Here is a 16,025-nt window from a genome sequence, read left to right on the forward strand (position 1 = left end):
TCTTTTATTCTCTAGCTCTGGAACTCCTAAAAGCCAAATGTTAGACCCTCTGGATATGTTTTCTAAATTTTTTTCTCTCCTAATTTCTATCTGTCTTCTTATTCTACTTTGAAAGACTTCCTCAACTTAATCTTATCCTCTAGTGGGTTTTTCTTTTAGTTTCTGCTACTTTGTTTAAAAGCTTCCCTGATTGTTCAATTGGTAAAGAATTCACCTGCAATGCAGGAGACCCCAGTTTGATTCCTGGGTTGGGATGATCCACTGGAGATGGGCTAGGCTACCCACTCCAGTATTCTTGGGCTTCCCTAGTGACTCAGCCAGTAAAGAATCTGCCTGCAATGTGGGAGACCTGGGTTCAATCCCTGGGTTGGGAAGATCCCCTGGAGAAGGGAATGGCTACCCTCTCTAGTATTCTGGCCTGGAGAATTCCATGGACTATGCAGTCCATGGACTATATATAGTCCATGGGGGAATATAGTCCTTGGGATCACAAAGAGTTGGACATGACTGAGAGACTTTCACTTTCACCTTTCTCTTTGTTTAAACTTCTGAAAGGTCTTTATCTGCTCAATATTCTGTTTTCAGAGTGTCCACGTCCAGTGACATGGTTGAAATATATATATGAAAAAATGGTTTTAGTGATAGCCTTTTATTTTGTTTTCTCCCCATCAAGGTTTTCTTTTCAAATTTATTTTTTAATTGGAATAGAATTGCTTTGCAATGTTGTATTCGTTTCTGCTGTCCAGCTATGTGAATCAGCAATGTGTATGCACATGCTCCCTCCCTCCTGGACCTCCCTCCCACCGCCCTCATCCCACCCCTTAGGTCATCAAGGGCACCGAGCTGACTCCCTCTGCTACGTAGCAGCTTCCTACTAGCTATTTGTCTTACACATGGTGGTGTATATATGTCAGTGCTACTCTTTCAAGTCGCCCAAGCCCTCCTTCCCCACTGTGTCCACAAGTCCATTCTTTAAGTCTGCATCTCTATTACTGCCCTGCCAATAGGTTCATGAGTACCATTTTTCCAGATTCCATATACATGCGATAACATATATTTGTTTTTCTCTTTCTGACTTATTTCACTCTGTATGACAGACTCCTGGCTCATCCACATCACCACAAATGACCCAGTTTCATTCCTTTTTATGGCTGAGTAATATTCATGGGGTCACAAAGAGGTGGACATGAGTGAGCAACTGAACTAAACTGAACTGAATATTCTATTGTATATATGTACCACATCTTTATCAATTCCTCTGTCATTGGACATCAAGGTTGTTCCATGTCCTGGCTATTGTAAATAGTGTTGCAATGAATATTGAGGTACATGTTTCTTTTTTAATTCCCCTTATAAGATTTCAACATGTCCCAACTTATTTTTATTCTATCGTTTGAATTGGTTACTCTTTTTATGTCAGACATTTTCTTCAGATACCTGATCATTCTTGTTTTTCTGCTTCTCTTTAGAATTAACAAGATTGAGTTATATGAAGTTGGCTGCCCAAGCTAGCTTAAGAGTAGAATATCTACCTGGGCTGTTCAGTTGGGAAACTTCTCATGTCAACAGAGTTAGGTCTTTCCTCTTGAACTTTGTATTTCCCAGAACAGACTTCTGAATTGGCTGCCTGGAGGAGGAAGACTGAGTTTTCCATCTCTGGATTGAGTTAGGGAAGCTGGTGAGAGATTTCAGTATGACCGTGATGGAGTAAACTTCTCAACTAGTTGTTTGGCCTCTGGTTCAGTGAGCCTATAACATACTCATTTTAGTGAAACAGATCACCAGCCCAGGCTGGATGCATGAGACAAGTGCTCGGGCCTGGTGCACTGGGAAGACCCAGAGGAATCGGGTGGAGAGGGAGGTGGGAGGGGGGATCGGGATGGGGAATACGTGTAACTCCATGGCTGATTCATGTCAATGTATGACAAAACCCACTGTAATGTTGTGAAGTAATTAGCCTCCAACTAATAAAAATAAATGAAAAAAACCCAAATCCAGTGTTTTGCAAAAACGGTAGGTAGAAGGGAGTCATATCCTTGCTATGTGGCCTGACAGTGAGTTGGGGAGATGACTGCTTTGTAAACACTCAAGGTGATTTCTTATTTTTTAAAAAACACCTACTTCTCCCTCATTCAGCCATACTTCTAGATACTCTGTGATATGTCTGATTTGGCTTTTGCTGTTTCTACTTTAAAATGTAATATTTTGTTCATTCTGTTTAATCCTTTAACTCTGCTCCCCTGATACACAACTTCTGGAATCATGACACCATTCTGTTCTTTCTCATTTTCTCAGTGTGTTAAGTTTTAATGATATTTAAGATAGTGCTACTTGTAAAGAACCCACCTGCCAGTGCAGGAGACATAAGAGATGTGGGTTCAATCCTCTGGTTGGGAAGATCCCCTGGAGAAGGGCATGGTAGCCCACTTCAGTATTGTTGCCTGGAAAATCACTATGGACAGAGGAGCTTGGTGAGTTACAGTCCATGGAGTCACAAAGAATCAGATACAACTGAAGCGACTGAGCACTCACATAAGCAAAAAGCACACGTGCATGTAAGTTTCTTCTCTGCCGTTTTTACCTGGAAGTCTAATTTTTATGTTATCTAAAACGATTCCCAATGATAAGTATGGATTTTTTTTTCTAATATTAGTATATTTTCCATTGGATGTTAGCATGCTATGTGTACTTAGCATGTCACTAAGTGAAAGAGAAACAATTATGCATGAATGTTTGTTTTGTTACCAAGTGTCTGTTCTAATCTTATGAGTTTTCAATAGAACCATGAACTGTAATGTACCCACCAGAGTACGTTGTACATGCACATACTCATAATCAAAGACTATTCAAGCTCAAAGAGACCCAGCACATACTGGTCCATCTCCTTCATTTTGCATATAAATACACTGGAGTTTCAAGGAGCCTAGCCCAGTGGGTCCTGCAGCTATTATAGGAAAAGCCAGAGCCAGGCTCATCTTCTTGGCTGGCCATGCTGCCTCCTCAGATTGTGCTGGTCACTGGCATAACCTCTGGTGGAAAAGCAAGTTTCACTTGGATGCTGTGAGGACCTGAAGCAAATATGTAAAATAATGTAATTTTTAGGAGAAGATCTGGTTACAGGGTCCAGTTAGCTTTGGGTCTGAAGCATACAAGATGTCAGTACTTCCTCAAGTAGTATGTGAATTGAATAGTTAGTCGCATTAAGATTCATTATTTCTCAGTACTTAAAGGTAAAAATAGATCAATTTCCTGACTTTACTCATAACTGGTAAGATGCTGGAAGACAGTTTTAATCTTAATTCAGCTAATTTTAGCTGTTAAAAACTTATACGTAAGATATTGGAGGCATTTGATTTTGAGGTATACATCATTTTAAACAAACTCAGTTTCACATAAGCACAACATTGACTGTTTACGTTGAAAAATGCACCTTTGAGGTTAGAGGTCTTTATTCTGGATAGAAAGTCTTCCCATAGCAGGCTTCACTATTGCATTAAAATAGATTCATATCCTTCACATTTCTTGCATACAATTTTCAGGATTCCATCCACATGTTACATGAAGTGAATTGTTCTTCATTAAAAAGTCTTGTGAGAGAAAAGAAATTGCATGACCAATGAATATATACAGTGCATATGACTTCTGAAGTCACTATTATTCATACTTTTATAATGGTGTTTTATTAAGTTTGAGATTCTCGAACTGAATTAAAGTGTAACAGTTGTATTTATCATAAAGAATGTCACAAATGCGTGGTCTCCAGAGGCCCAAAGAGGAAATGGAAATAAACATAATTGCAGCAGCATTTTGGCAGTGTGTGGAGGGAAAAGAAAATGAAAACAAATGTCTTCTTGACATGACATCAGCTTTGTACATAACCGACAATTTATTATAATGCTGGTGATTATGGTTCTGTGTAAAGCATGAGTACCATAGTGATCTACAAAGAGGAAATCATTTGTAGAAAAAGGAGAGTTCCTTGGAGATGTTTTAGTAGACAGAACCATGAGAAAATGTAGTATGCTTTAATAAGGGAGGAAGATAAATATGGATATGGGGCTGATTTATTATTTCTCTATAGCAATGCAATAATTAATATCCTAGGTCTTTGAAGTTGTTTTTCAATAGAGAACACCAAATTATTTCAAAATTTGCATTTCACATCTCATTGGTTACTTAGTTACTGTTACTTGGGATGATTATATGACATGATGTTTAGCTTTCTGATGAATGATACAGCACTCATTATCAAGATAGCTTATTTCATGGCAGATATAGTTACAATTTTTGTTTCACAAAGGCTTTGAAGAATCTTACCTCTTAAGCTCCTAAAGTAAATACTTAAAAAAAAAAAAATCTATAATTACCTGCTGCAGCAATTTGGCCCAAGTCTTCCCTGTGGCTTTCTGTGAAGTGCAGTAGGTAACTAAAGTACCATCCATCTGTCAAACTCAGAGCAACTGTTAAAAAATTACCCAGCCCATTTTTTTCTCCTGATTTGGAAGTTGGTTACACAACAGCTGTTAGCAGAGATACAGGTGAATCTTATGTAAATACTGCCATATTCCTTTAAAACTGGAATAAATCACTGTCTACATGCAGTGTGTGAATTAGCATATTTATTCTTTCACACCTGCCAAATATACATTTTTCTTGTTCATGTACATAAAATAGGGACTGGAGAAGCATAAAGCTTCTAGCATATTGCATACTTATAAACAATATTCTGTAGAATGAAGTGTGTATGAATTTTCCCTGACATATATGAAAGAAATGTCAAAAACTTCCATACTTGACTTGAGGATTTCATTTGACACAAGACAAGAATTTAGATGTGGGAGATTATTTCTGAAGAAATCTGATCTGATGTGTTTTTAGTGGCTGTGAGAAAAATGACTTGGAAATACTAGAAAGAATCTCATCATTAGTTTACATCTCTAATGAGCCTACGATATAGAAAGAAGGAAAGAAAAAACACATTTTTAAGGGGGGCTAGGTGATTTCTTACCTGAAAGATTTTTATAACATGGTAAGAAATTAACTCTTAACTACCATGCAATGATTGTACATACTGAATATATTTAAATGCAGGTGGTTCATAGATATTTGTATATTTAGTGAGTTTTTTTCACCCCACTTGCTGGAATTTGAGTATTCTATGTAGATTATTATTATTCTGTATAGATTATTATCTCTCGTAGGGCAGAGATTCTATCTTCTACTAGACTATTATGTTATGTCCCCAAAATAGAGTTCTGCAGAATTCTAACTTAATAAATATAGCACCACAGAAAGTCTAGGCAAATGTATTTTTTCCTTAATGGAGGAAAACATTTTAAAAAATAATTTAAAAAATCATAATGTTCTTACTAATTGTCTATGAAAGCTAATATAAGTGGTTTGGGGCATAACTTTAGGGAGAAAAATTTATTTGCTTACTGGTAAATAGTTAATTCCCAGGATTTCTGGACATGCAGCATCTAATTGAAAATATTGTGCCATGATTTCTGAGCTCTTTCTTCTAAAATTTTATTTGATTCAGAAAGTAATTCAGAATACTTACATAATGAAGTTTTCCTAGTAGCTACATTGAGAGAAAATTCACTCTTTAAAGTGTATAGTTTAGCAGTTTAAAAAAAAAATAGGTTTATAGTTATGCAACCATTGCCACACTCAAATTCCAGGACATTTTCATCACCCCCTGTCCTCCCCGCAAAAAAACACTCTACCATAAGCAGTCATTCTCCACTGAATGGAAGAAAGTCAACTGAGATGCATGAAGCTACTCTAAGGTATTGTAAAAGCAGTGAGGGAGTCGCTGGTGTACAGAAAGCTTGGTTGCACTGATGACTCCTTCATATTCACTGTCATGATTTACTTTACAGTTATGGCTCCAAATGTGATGAATTGATGCATTTTTAAATGGTGGTCTTCAGTACAGGTTTTAATGTTTCTCTGTAGGAGGAAGGACTCAGAGAGGCAGTTTAAATTGAAGGAAAGGCTAAGAATTTTATAGCTGACTTTTCATAGCCTGGTCTGGTCTACTCTGAGTATATATTTCTGGGGTCTCGTTTAGGGGAGAGGTGGTTGGAGATTAAGAGGCTTGTCTTGTACTGTCTTCAACAAGCGAGCTACCCTCTGTACTTATATATTTTATTTTGAGTGGTTTCACTGCGGTTAATGGAAATCATTGGGGGTCTAAAGCTTGTGCAGACATCATTGTCAGGCGACATTGTATCCTAGCAAAGGGCAATATAATGCTTTTTTCCCTTAGATTAAGATTCTTAATGATTACTCCTTCTCTCCTTGAGTTTTTTTATTTTATTTTATTTTTATTAGTTGGAGGCTAATTAATTTACAATATTGTAGTGGGTTTTGCCATATATTGACATGAATCAGCCATGGATTTACGTGTGTTCCCCATCCCAATCCCCCCTCCCGCCTTCCTCCCCATCCCATCCCTCTGGGTCTTCCCAGTGCACCAGCCCTGAGCACTTGTCTCATGCATCCCACCTGGGCTGGTGATCTGTTTCACCCTTGATAGGATGCTTGTTTCAATGCTATTCTCCCGGAACATCACATCCTCGCCTCTCCTTGAGTTTTTGAAGGTGCCCACTCTGGACTGCAGGGAGATCCAACCAGTCCATCCTGAAGGAGATAGGTCCTGGGTGTTCATTGGAAGGACTGATGCTAAAGCTGAAACTCCAATACTTTGGCCACCTCATGCGAAGAGTTGACTCATTGGAAAAGACCATGATGCTGGGAGGGATTGGGGGCAGGAGGAGAAGGGGATGACAGAGGATGAGATGGCTGGATGTCATCACCGACTCGATGGGCATGAGTTTGAGTGAACTCCGGGAGTTTGTGATAGACAGGGAGGCCTGGAGTGCTGCGATTCAGGGGGTCGCAAAGAGTCGGACATGACTGAGTGACTGAATTAACTAACTAACTAACCATACTTTTCTGGAACCTCTGGTTTCCTGACTTGATTTGTTAGTCAACTTGGTCCTCCTGTGTTTCTCACTCCCCAAGGCCCACAGCTCATCTGGCTCTGTTTGCTTCCAACAATAGCTGGGTATCTTGACCACAGTCCTAGCGTTCCCTTCTAGAATCCGCCACACCAGACCTGCAGTCAGAGCTTATGATCCCCCGCCCTCCTTGTGACTTACCTGTTTTTGGTGTCCTTTTCGTTTGTTTTTCTTTTTGATATAATTTTTGTATCAAAATTATATCAAAATATTTTTCAGTTAGGGGACAAATCCTTTGAAGTTAAGAGCCCTGCCTGTATATGCTTCCTTGGTTAGCTGTGGATAGAGAGAGCTTTGGGGCTTAAAAATCCCCTGGAATAAAATCAATGGGCATTTTTAACTATTCATTTCCTGATCTTGCATTAGAATCTAAATAATAGTGCTTCAAGGGATTAAGGGACTAAGTCTACATTATTAGCTTACTAAGCATTTCTTATTTATTTGAAAATTCTTTTTTCTTTTTTTCTGAGAGGGCACCAATAATTGGGGAATATGTTTCCAACATGCAAAATGAGTTGTATCTTTCCATAAGCAAGCCTATAATTGGGCTCCTGCAGCCACACAGCTTCTCATATGGTACTTATGAGTCAATTAAAGCACCCTAACAAGCAATTATGGGTTTATTGTTTAATTCAATTTCCACAACTCACGCTGTTCCACTCAAAAGTTGCATATATGTCATTCAGCATGTAATAATAAGCACAGATTTTATTCAAATATAGTTTTTGAAGAATGGGATCTCCAAATACCATGCTTTCACCCACTGTGCTCTGCACAGGAAGAGAAAAAATACTAGGAGAAAATGAAAACACTTGGAATATGGCAAGAACTGGCTTTTCATTCCAAATTGACTCATTTGGATAAAAGCAAGTGAAAGTGTCTTCTCTCCTACCTATAGTTGTCACAGAAATGCAGTTGCTGGGACATCCACCGAGAGAATTGGAGTACGTGAGACGGTTGGTAGTCTGAGCTTTGGTGGTTGATGTCTGAAGGGGAAGGGCCTAGGTGTGGTCCTTGAGTGGAGTTGGCTTGGTCAGTCCTGGGGGACCCCAGTCTCTGCCCTGGGAAATGCCATGGTGGGCGCCTCCTTCCCTGTTGCCAATGATGCTGCCAGTGCTCCTGGCCACACCCACATCAGTGCTGGCCCCTTGCGTGAAGGACTAGAACAGAGGCCAGAGTAAATAGGCACAGACGAGCTGGGGAGACAATTGCACAGCATGTGAGAACCCATATTGATACCCATCCCATCCCTGGCCAGCTTGTGGCTCTCGAGCTTGGACAGTGGGAGTGGCTCAAGGCTCTCCTCTCTCATGGTGGACAGTTCAGAGCAGGAGCAATGAGGCATGCTTCCTGTGGATGAGAGCTTAGACTTAGCCTTCTTTTCGCATGTTCAGTCACTAAGTCTTGTCTGACTCTTTGAGCCCTCATGAACTTTAGCCCACCAGGCTCCTCTGTCTATGGGGATTCTCCAGGAAAAAATATTGGAATGGGGTGCATTTCCACAGGATCATCCTGACCCAGGGATCTGAAACCACATCTCCTGTGTCTCCTACATTGGCAGGCGGGTTCTTTACCACTGAGCTATCTGAAACCACATCTCCTGTGTCTCCTGTGTTGGCAGGCAGGTTCTTTACCACTGAGCCACCAGGGAAGCCACTTTTCTGGGACTTAGAACTTCCTATTCCTTCTAATTGTTCTCACCCCTTTCCAATTTTAATATTTCTCTGCAGAGACTGTCCCTTCATTCATGAAGCCAACAATCCAAGGATTACAGTTGGATGGGGGGAAAGTGGCTTTGCATGTCCCATGGCTCAGACTGCCCCCAATCCTGGTATTTGCCACTGAAATGCCCTTTTGTTTAATATAGGTGTATGCAGTCTTCCTTATGCTTTGTCTTGAATAAGAAATAAATCTGTCTGTTTTCCCTAAGGGTACCCAACAGAGGGTGGGGAGAGTAATTCTGAAGGTGCCTGAGTGGCTGAGGGAAGTCAGGCTGGGTGATTGAAAAGCCAGAGAATTAAAATAAAACCAACCTGTTGTGAGAGCAAGGACGAGGGAAGGCATGGTAAGCCTGATTGTGTCAACTCTGTTTTTCTTATTTTTGCAAGTAGATGAGGTAGTCTTGGTTTTTGTTCCAGTAGATGAGCTATGAAGAAATACCTTTGCCCTATATTGTAGGTTGGCTAAAAGCTCCCCAAAATGCACAAACTCTAATTCCAGGAATGTCTGAATATCTTATTTCCATGACAAAGAGGGCCTTGCAGATGTGATTAATTAAGTTAAGGCTTGTGAGGGGAGACTATGCTGGATCACCCAGGTGGATCCAATGCAATCACAACAGGCCTTCTAAGTAAGAGGGAGGCAGGACGCCCTGTGGTGACATAGAGACAAAGTGACCTGCTCACATTCTCATGCCACACTCTTGGATTTGAAGGCTGATGAAGGGGCTAGGAGTGAAGGATGCCGAAACTGGAAAGGGCCTGGTGCCTGATTCTCCATAGAACCTTCAGAAGGAAACTGATTTCGGACTTCTGACTCCTAGAACTGTAAGAGAAAATATTTCTGTTCTTGCAAGTTGCTAAGTTTTTTGGTAATTTGTTACAGTGACAACAAAAAACAGTAATACCCAGGAAACAGTAACATTAACAAGCATCTCATGGGTCTTTCCTGAAACTAAAGGACCAATAGTTGAGCTGTTCAGTAGAGCAGGGGTCCCCAAACTCTAAGCCAAACACTGGCATCTCCTGTCAGAGTGGTGGTGGAAATAGACTAGAAATAAAGTGCACAATGAATATAATGCGCTTGAATCATCCCCAAGCCATCTACCCCTTTCCCCTCATCCCCCAGTGTGTGGAAAGACTGTCTTCCATGAAACTGGGTCCTGGTGCCAAAAAGGTTGGGGACCGCTGGGGTAGAGCATCTGAGTCCTTCAGCACCTGGCACCCAAGGCAACATGCCTAATGACCCCTGCCTCCTACCTTGTGGTGGGGCTTCAAAAAACACTTCTATTTCATGTGTGTGTGTGTGCACGCACACACTCAGTCATGTTCGACTCCTTGGGATCACATAAGACTATAGCCCACCAGGCTCCTCTGTCCTTGGGATTTTCCAGGCAAGAATACCGGAGTGGGTTGCCATGCCCTCCTCCAGGGGATCTTCCTGACCCAGGGATTGAACCCATGTCTCTTGTATCTCTTTCACTGGTAGGCGGGTTCTTCACCACTGTGCTACCTGGGAAGTCCTCAACTGTATTATGGGGAAGGAGCACACAAATTTGTAATAAACATCCATACACCAGTCACTCACAGGCTCTACTCTCCAGATCTCAGCACCTAGTGGTGAAGCACATGTGTGGCAGGCTTCATCTTTTTTAAATGCCTTTAAATTTGCATCCTTAATCAAATTTTTCTCTCTGCATCCTGTCTGTCATTGTGCCTTCATGGAAAGGGACAAGATAAATGTCATCTCAGATAGGAGATGGATGTGTCTGTCAATCAGAAAGAATGCAAAGCCCTTCTCCTTTTGCCTGGGTGGGTGATTAGTAGGGGGGAAAAAAAAGCTGGGGTGGGGGAGCCAAGCAAAAGTAACTTGTGTCATGGTTTTCCCTGACTCAGGACTGATGTAAGAGGTGGAGAGCTTGGCTAAGGAACCAGCAAAAAGCTGAAGGATTTCTGCTCCATGTCTTGTTCAGAGCTCTGGGAAGAGATGCCCTACAGGGGTGCTACTCCAGGAGGAGGGCCTCATTGCCTCCTCAGAAGCTCCGAGTTTCCTGTGTTACAGCCTGCAGAAATGCCCCCAGGCCCTGGAAGGGTGTGGTAGCTGCTGGTGCAGGCCGGCTTCATAGGAGAACATACTCTGACTCTCCCGGAGCACTGATTGCGGAGCCCAGCGGGAAGTTCCACACCAGGAGGAACCAGGTGGGCTGAGCCCTCATCAGCTTCGAGGACAACAGCCATCTGATGAGGATCAGGCTGAGAGGGAAGCGTTCGTGTGATTTTCACCCTTAAAGGAGACTTCCCTGGTGGGTGAGCAGCCACCCGGTGAACAAGGGCCACTCTCGCTGTAGACACAGGCAGGGACCCAGGGCACTTCTGAAGGACCTTCATATAGATCTGAGACCCCTGATAGCTACTGGGGACCCAGATTCCTTCCTGGAGAAGTGAAGGGGAGGTGACTGGGAGAGAAACTTCTCATTTACCTGAAAATAATTATTTTAAATAGGAAGGAGACTAATTAAAATGGCCAAATCTGAGATAGCTTTAATTGGCAATTGCACCTTTCCTGATTACCTACAAGGAAGGGTGCTCTTAAGAAAGATTGCATCAGTGTATGATGAAATAATTGGAGTGGAGTGCAGTTCTGCCCTTAGTCTCAGTAAGAGCTGACCTCCATGCCTTAGAGCAAGGTTGCCAACCTTCTGGCACCAGGGACACTTTTTCCGTGGACAAAGTAGAGAGTATGGCTTAGGGAGAATTCGAGCACGTCACATTCATTGTGCACTTTATTTCTATTATTATTCACGTCAGCTCCACCTCATCAAGCATTAGATCCTGGAGGGTGGGGACCCCTGCCTTAGAGGACCCTTCTCCGGCCCCCTTCCAGCCTGTTCCTTCTCAGAAGCAAGGATGCCATGATTCCTCATCCACTTCCTATTTAAACTCTACCTAGTTGTCAGAGCCTTGGAATCCCCTGCCTTAAGAGCCTGAACCAGCTTCAAGAACTTACAGGAGCCTCTTCTCTGAGTCTGACCTGTGATTAGCATTTGTACTGCCTCCGTATACACCCTAAATCTATGGGTGTACAAGGGTGGCCGACTTGTGAATTGAGCTTTGGAGTACTGACTGTAGTGCCCACTCACAAATGTAAGATGTTCCTTCTGGAGGTAGAATCCAGCTGGGAGTGAGGAGAGAGGACTGGTCAGAGACTCAGGCCTGGGCCCACAGTTCCTGAGGTGCCACATTCCAGCCCTGAAACTCCAAGTCATCCCAGAATTTATATTGGAACTTCATGTTCCAAGTCATGAAGACATGTATTTTATTTAGAATAAAACTGATCTATTACCGGCTTGTAAAGTTCAATGATAACACCTAACTCTTTAGACTTATGATCTGTGGCCTCCTGTATTCCAGTGCTGGTACCCACATGTGTAAGGGGCAACCTGGCATTGCATCATTAAATTAGTGTTCTTGTTACACAGACATGGGACAGGTAGTCACAAATGTTATGAGCCTTATCCAAGAAGAGGCACAGGATCTTAGAATGTGTATAGCAAGGGCAGGAAGCCAGCACATTTGCTTACTCCTCTGCACAGATATAAGTTGTGCCAGGCCCCTGGTCAGACTCATGTCTTCACTCTGGGCATTCTTCAAGCCTCCCCTCCATCCAGGAAGGCTCCTGGCCGCCCAGTGTCTGAGGCCCTAGAGTCCTGCTCTTGCTTGCAAGAGTGGATTCCCCGAGTAGAATGAGCTTTTATTTCCATGTTTCTTTGACCTGTGTATCCCAGGCCTCTGTTGCAGGGTCTACCCTGTAAGAAATACATTGTTCGAATGTTTTGTGAGCTGAGCAGTAGCTGCCCTCTCCTTTTCGGTGTACGTGTATTGAACTCTACCTGAACTCAAGTGGTTCACAGTTTCAAAACAGCAAGCTAATAGAGCTCTTCTATTTTTCTAGCATGTCACCCTCATTTCCTGGAAATCATGACCTCTTGAGTCAGGTTTTTCCTACCTTTTCTTGTCAACTCATAGAGTTGGACTCTAGTTAGGAACAACTTTGGGAAAGTAATGTGTCCTTGGTGAAGGTGATGAACACAAGTAGATCTGAAGTAGTGGATTCCATCACTTATTTAGTCATGCCATGTAGAATATTACCATTTCTTATCATAAAGCCAGCAACCCCTGCCCTCTTCATATCATAATTGAATAGAAGACAAACTTATCATGGCATGTCTCACTATCAGAGTTTAGAGGTGATGGGGGCAGAAAGTCTAGTCATTTAGTGGTAGTTAATAATCTGCTGATTTCAGTTTATCATTAAAGCCTAAGAAGGCTGCTTAACCATCATAATTGACAGTCAGTGTCCTCCAAAAATTAACTTGGAATCACGCTGAGAATACATACAGATCCTTGCTTTATTTCTTCTGCTAAATTCTCAGGTAATTTTACATTTCCTGCCAGGCCATTTCTTTTCATGCTGATAGAATTGAAAAGAATCAGGTAACATGGGAAAGCAATTAGTAACTCTTTTCCCTTCTTTGGTGAATTTTTTTTTTCTCCCAAGGCTCAGGCTATATCATGATTAAGAGAAAGATAAAGCTGAACTCAATTCTGTGTGTTATGCTCATTGCTAGACACTATTAATAGGAAAATCACACAGACATTTGGAGGGTTCTAGGTCATTTGACCACACCCACTTAGCAGGTGACTGTTCTCATCTGAGAACTTCTGTCTCAGTAACTTAGCTCACCCACCTGTTTCTCCATCATTCCTTTAATGAGAATACCCAGCTGTTCCAGGCAGCCAGTCTGAAAGCTTTCTGTCTAAAGCTTAAGATAGCTAAATCTCAAACAACACACAGTAAGATTGTTCTAAAGCTATTTGAGTTAATTTTACCTGGGGGTACAATTTTCCTCCAGTAAAGAGAGCCATATTTCAAGTTTAATTAATAAAATATAATTAAGCATTGATTTGCTGTTCCTCTTAAAAGATTCATTTCACATAGAAATATATGACAGGGATGATCAATAGTAAACACTTCTTCCTTGCCTGATGAAAAGACCTTTCCCACTAGTACAGTACAGTGCTTTAAATACTTAAAAACACCAAAAGAGACATCATTTCTCTAGATGGTGACCTTCAAGTGATGTGCTATGATCTGAAAGTTCCAGAACTCAGAGTTCGACTAAATAGCAGGTGTCTGACAGGTCCAGTCTCTGCTTATTTCTTTCCCATCTACACCTTACATATCATTTCCATCCAAGACTGAAGTACCTGTTTTTCTCTTGTGTACCAGGATTTCCCATTGGTTATTGTCATTAGGGAAACTGTATTAATGTACTGCTATTATCTGTGTATGTGCCTGCCACTGCAGTAGTGTCCTTGAAAGCTCGATTTATATGTACATGTATATTTCCTTGCACACACAAAAATGATTTTATAATTATTCATAATTCCTTATATTTTGTAACCAGGTGAGTGGATGGATAGATGAATAAATGACTCAATTTCAGTAACTTCTGTTAGGGGAAAATGTATAGGTAATAAAGGCCCAAAATTCAATAAGTGTATCTACTTACCACCTCTGATTTAGTTCTCAAAAAAACTCTGACTTAAGGAGTTTATACACACTTAATATTGCTCACAGAACTATATGTGTGTGTGTGTGCTCAGTCATGTCTGACTCTGCAATCCCATGGGCTATAGCCTGCCAGGCTCCTCTGTCCTTGGCATTTTCCAGGCAAGAATACTGAAGTGGGTTGCCATTTTCTTCTGCAGAGGAGCTTCCTCACCCAGGGATCATACCCATGTCTCCTGCATTGGCAGGCAAATTATTTACCCCTGAACCACCAGGGAAACCAATATAGTTGAATATAGACATCATTAATCCATTTGTACTCTAATTTAGACAGCTTGCAGAACTTAAAAATATCATTGAATGTTTATTGTATAGTTTTCAAATTTTAAACTTAAATGAAATTATAGAAAGTATTTTAAAATGTTTTTTCATTGGAAAAACTCTTAATTTGTATATTTGTAGAGGTTTAGTTTTCAAATAGCAATATTTTTTCAAAGTGTTTATAATTCCTCTTTTTGTTATTCATTACATTGTCATCTTGGAAAAAGAATTAGCATTGTAAAAATCCCCTAAATTGACTCCAAATTAGTTATCTAAGCATGAAATTCAAGTAAACATTTGCTTGTACCCTACTTGAGAAAAGATCTTGCACTGTATTCATCATTAATGGCTATAATATTCCCAACAAAGAAAATGCAGGTGATGTTGGCTTGATGTGCAGTGGATTTTGTCCTAGGATATGGATAGAAACAGGAACAAACTATTCAAAATGAATGAATAGCCCCACCTGCTTCAGAGCAGATGTACAAACTGGGACATATTGTGTGTGCAGCCATTGTTGTTTTAGCTAATCCCTTGGTCCTAAAGCATTAGATACGTTTGGCTTTCACTACTTCATAAATAATAAATAAATAAATGGATGGATAAGTGGATAAATGATATTCAGATTGACTTTTTTTTTTGTAGTGCTCCAGATAAAGATTCAGAATATAAGAGAAATGGGCAACTGAAGGTCCTTATTTATACTTACCCTGAGCTAGAAAAGTTTATATAAGCAGTTCTTAACAGTGTTTCTAAATTGTGGTCTTTTAAAAAGCTATAATAAAAGTGATCCTAAACAATTTGTTCTTAGGATGCTAAACTCAGCACATATCCATTAACACATACCATTTCCAAAGACATCATGCCAAAGGCAGGTGGTCATTGGACAGGCTGGATCAGAACCACCTGGGACACTTAAAGACAAAAATATTTCCAGACTTCTTTCTCATCTTCTTTCAAATGAGATGCTGTTTGAGTAGATCTGAAGTTATGCCATCAAATCTCTATATTCTCAAAGACATCCATGGTTAGAAATCAGTTGAGAAGTGTAGTTGTCAACCAGGGGGACATGTCAATGTGTAAAGCCATATTTGGTTTTCAAAACCAGGAGGGTACATGTGCTATTGGCATCTAATTGGCTTAGGCCAAGAATGCTGCTGAGTATCTTACTATGTGCAAGACAAACTTGTGTGCCCATAAAATGAAATTATCTAATCTAAAATGTCACTGATGCCAAGTGTGAGACATGTTGGTCTAGAAAGTAAAGATATATCCTTTGAGTCCATAATTAGGGTGAATCAAAGAGGCAAAAAATATCATTTGTTCATAATTGAATAAAATGGCACTAGTCCAAAGACTTATAAAAATTAAGCAAACTCAAAAAAA

General features: G+C 40.7%; 1 protein-coding gene across 1 annotated transcript in view; it reads left to right on the forward strand.

Moving 5' to 3' along the window:
• Positions 1-16,025, forward strand: part of THSD7B (thrombospondin type 1 domain containing 7B) — an 828,580-nt gene that overhangs the window by 536,047 nt on the left and 276,508 nt on the right. The window lies entirely within an intron of this gene.

Source organism: Muntiacus reevesi, chromosome 3, assembly GCF_963930625.1.
Source record: "Muntiacus reevesi chromosome 3, mMunRee1.1, whole genome shotgun sequence".
Taxonomy (NCBI): Eukaryota; Metazoa; Chordata; class Mammalia; order Artiodactyla; family Cervidae; genus Muntiacus; species Muntiacus reevesi.